Source organism: Octodon degus, unplaced genomic scaffold (genome assembly GCF_000260255.1).
Source record: "Octodon degus isolate 3935 unplaced genomic scaffold, OctDeg1.0 scaffold00068, whole genome shotgun sequence".
Lineage (NCBI taxonomy): Eukaryota > Metazoa > Chordata > Mammalia > Rodentia > Octodontidae > Octodon > Octodon degus.
Window position 1 is genome coordinate 9,275,790 of NW_004524644.1, and position 4,450 is coordinate 9,280,239.

Sequence of the window (4,450 nt, forward strand, 5' to 3'; positions counted from 1 at the left end):
ATAAATAAATAAATAAATAAATAAATAAAAAGGAAGGGAAGGCAGAGAAAGCAACCACAATTGAAAAGAAGAAATACATTTTGGAGAAATATGAGAGTGGGGTTCTTGTAACCAATCTCCATAATATCTTACTGAAGAAAGATTGAAATAAGCAAGCTAGGGTGGCTAATAGTGTTACTCAAACTTGTAAGTCATGATTAACAGTGTTGGGTGAGGTAGAAAGGATCCTAGTAGTGTGGACAAACAAAAAGCAAATGGCGGGTTAGAGTCTATCTCAATCTGAAATTCTTGAAAAAGCTAGGGTTATAATGTAGATCTCATGAAAGAAAATCCATCAATGGGTGTCACTGATGAAACATTTCAGGCCACTAAAGGCTAGTTTCACAATTCTAAAATAAGAACAAGAATTTACAGCATAACTAGTCATGGTAAGCAGACTGTGCCCATAAAAAGAGTGGTGAAATTCCAACACACTTCTTTGAAACCATGACAAAGAAAAATGACGTTTATGCTCAAGTTTTTAACTGTGATGAAACTGACAGTTTCTTCCAGAAAAGGTGAACATACACTACCCAGGAAGAGAAGAAAATGCTAGGCCACACACTTTTGAAGGAAAAACTAAATTTGTTGCTCTATTACAATACAAAAGGTGACCTCAAGATAAAGGCTTTCTTGGTTTATCACTTTTGAATTCCCTGTAGAGCTCAGAAAGCATAGAGTCTTGAGGAATAGGCTAGAATACAGGTGAAAAGCTAATGCAGAAGCTTGGGCACAAGAGTGCTTTTTCTTGAGTGGATCAGGGAGGTTTTCTGTATCATTGTTAAGAAATGTCTAGGAGACAAATATTTACCACTCAAGGCTCTCCTCATCGTGGACAATGCTCTTGTTCACCTATAAAACTTTAAAGAAGAATTAGCTGAAGAATTCCCATGGTTCTTAGATGAGTTCCTCCCACCTAATATTCCTTTACTGAAGCCTATGGGCCAGCAGGTTATAGCTAATTTCAAGAAGCTATACACCAAGGAACTGATCCTGAAGTGCTTTCAGAGGGTTTCAGGCATGTATTTAGCCCTTTTGCTATTTTGGAAGGATAAGTACAACATCCTTTTCTGTGTGGGGTGAATTGTCTTTTGAGGGGCACTGAGAACCATGTAGAAGAAAGTGTGGCCCAACATTATACAGGAGAAAGATGTGAAGGCTGTGTAGAGGAGCCTGAGTCTTCAATTGGCCCAGTGGTTGGTGACATCACAACAGCCGAGTCTACAGACTTGCCTGCAGATAATATGATCATAGAAACTGCTGGAGTAACACTCAAAGGAATGGTTGAAGGAGAAACTTCAATGACTTCTGGCTGAGCAACACAGGAAAGCAGCTGATGAGCTTTCTGAAAAGAAGGCTGATATCAACAATCAGCGAAGTAAAGATTTTGTGAAATAGTGGAAGTCTAAAAAAATGGACAGACCTACAAACATATGTAGAAACTTTCCAGACAGAGAAAAAGCCAATCATTGTATACACTTGTTACTGACAATGCCATGTCATACTACAGAACAGTGTTAAAGAAAAAACAGAAACCGAAATTAGGCCAGTTTTTAATTTAGAAAAGCTCTGACCTAATGTGCTAGAAGTAGGTACTTGTGTGCTACTGACTCTCTGAAGGAGAAAAAAACACCAGAGTCAGGTTCCTGATCTTTTCATGGAAGGGAACTCTCCTTCCAAACAATAACTGCCTTCCTTTTCACCTTCCCTCTTTTCCACTTGTATAATTACTCTTTCATTTTCCTTTAAACATATTTAAATCTGTTTAAAGAGAATACTGCTATCTTTTAAAAATTTCGTTTTTTACACTATATAAAATGGGAATAGAAAAAACATCATTAGATTTGATCCAAAACTTCAATAAGCAAATTATAGAAATTCAACAATGGTTGCTGCATTGGTGATGATGTTGTCTTCAGAATATATCTATAAATCTGATGCTGGTGATTGAATTAAAGGTGCATAAGATGTAGATTCTCTGCCCCTCCTACCTGTAAAAATGTGCAGGAAAAATCTACCTTGAAGAGCCTATTTCACATGGTTTGGGTGGCAGATGATGCACCACTACTTTGCTGATTCCTGAGTGACTAATCTTCCTCCAGAATACTCAGTACACCAAATTCTCTTATATTTAACACATGATAGTGAGTGCCACAAAGATATGAAGTACTAGTTTTACCAGTAAAATGAATCGACATATTTGAAAACATCCAAAATTTATGAACAGGTTTTAAATATGCAAGGTGATTAGATAGCTAGATTCCCTTGCAAAGCTAGACAAAGATTTTTTTTTTTTTTTAGGAACCAGGGATTGAACTCAGGCCCTTACTCTTTCCAGGGAAGCACTTATTCCACTGAGCCATCTCCCCTGCCCCATAGATAGCTACCTTAAGTAATGTTCTGTATGATACATTTCTTTTTGCCTTGGAAATATAATGGCAGGGAAGTTTTATGCAAAAGTCAAATTTGTAGTTCCAGGAACCATGCAGAAATTTCCAAAATAAATACTAAATTGAATTTGTGGGGAGCCATGAGTTTCAAATGTTCAGTCCTTCCCTTATGCTGAGGACAAATTTGAGGTTCCTTTGAGAAAACCAACTAAACTTATGATACAGAGGCTTTAATGCCTTACAGGCGTGTATTCATCATTTCACAACAGTGACAGAACTTTTTATTTCCAAAATTTTTGCTATATTATAAACTATATTTTCACATTTTTAGTTTACGAATGATTTAAAACATCAGTTACCTTTTTATTTGTTTGTTTTAAAAGAACAACATGAGACAGTATACTGCAGGGAAATATCAAGCCTAAAACAGCCATGCTTTGTTTCAGGTTGTGGAGGGTGCTTCCCAAGGGCCATGAAGTCCAAGCCAGTACAATTTCAGTGCCAATGTCTCTCCTTGTTCTGAAGGTATACACAGGATGTGACCAAAGGTGATGCCAGATGGTGTAAGTAACTCACACAACCAAACTCATTAGTGGCTTGGTTAATCACCATTGATGTAAGTGCATCCTGCTCAGCTGAGAAATACTATAAGAACAGGTTGCTGAAGGGACTAAGCATGGCTGCAAGAGAACAGTGCCTAGAAAATATATGAACTGTAGCTAAGCAGCTATCATCAATGTTTAATCTGGTCCACAATTCTTCTTTTCTTTGGGCCGTGCAAATCTCAGGTGACCCTCTGCAGTCTGAACTGATGTTAACACGTGTACACAGAAATGTACATGGCTCAATATTGGGGACAAGTATCTCTATTCCTTTGAGTATGTCTTTCTTTTACTTTTATATATTTAGTACAGATTCTGCAGAGTCTCACTACACAGATCAGACTCTTAGTGGTCTTTCCTGTTTTTCAGCCTCCAAAGCACTGTGATTACAGGAGCACGCCACCATGCCCAGTCTCATTCACCAATTTAGTGTGCTCAGGGCAGAGGAGAGTACAGAGGTAGCTGGCACTGCATGCTAGGAATTGAGCCCATGGCCCCTGCATCTGCCTAAGCAGGCACTTTAATCCACTCACCTATCTGGCAAGGCCTAGTGCCACTATTCTTAAGGCTGCTCTTATTCAAGGCAACAAAGGGTTTTATAAAGAAGGTATTCTGGTTAGGTTGACTAAACAAACATGGAAAATAAAATTCAAGAAAGTTGATAAAATAACAAAAAATCCTTGCTACCTAACAAGAAATAATACTATGTTAAATAGTAAAAAAACTCATCAAGTCTAAAACTAAGTGGCATGAAGAATGTAAGAAGGTTAGAGAAGAGTTTGAGAAAAGGAATTAACATGTTTATCATATTCATGTACCAAATCCTGACAAGGAATGTAAAAGTTATGCACTATAAACATGTAGCAATATAAATAAATAAACCAAAGTTTAGCTCATTGAAATATTTTGTCTTGATAAAATGTTTGTCAAAACAATTTATATAGAGCCTGTACAGAGTTCTACCTGCCTATAATCCCAGGACACAGGAGGCTGAGACAGGAAGATCACTGAGAGTCTGAGGCCAGTCTAGGGTACACAGAGACCATGTCTCAAACAATTTTATTGTACAAAGAGTTAAAAATTTAGAAAACTATTATGCATTAAGCAGTGCTTTTGTAGTGATTTTCTAAACATGTATATTTATAATGATTTTCTGAACTTAGTGATGTAATACTTTGAGTTTTCAAATGCATGTCATTTGTTCTGAGATATTATTTAATGTAAATAAGTAATTTTTGAAAAAATGAAAGAGAAGCCATGAGTCATAGAAAGTCTAAGATAACCAATAGGATTTGATTTAAAGGTCAAAAGATAATAGAATTACAGTTAGAAGACTTAATGAGGTAGTATTAGGAAGAAAAAATGCTGGAAAATTATTTTGTTTAAATATTTTTATTCATTTTAATGAGAAAATGATAA

The 4,450-nt window shown here is 36.4% G+C and overlaps 1 pseudogene; it reads left to right on the forward strand.

The window, feature by feature from the left end:
* Positions 1-1,355, forward strand: part of LOC101592946 — a 32,243-nt pseudogene extending 30,888 nt beyond the window's left edge.
* Positions 1,356-4,450: the final 3,095 nt, after the last annotated feature.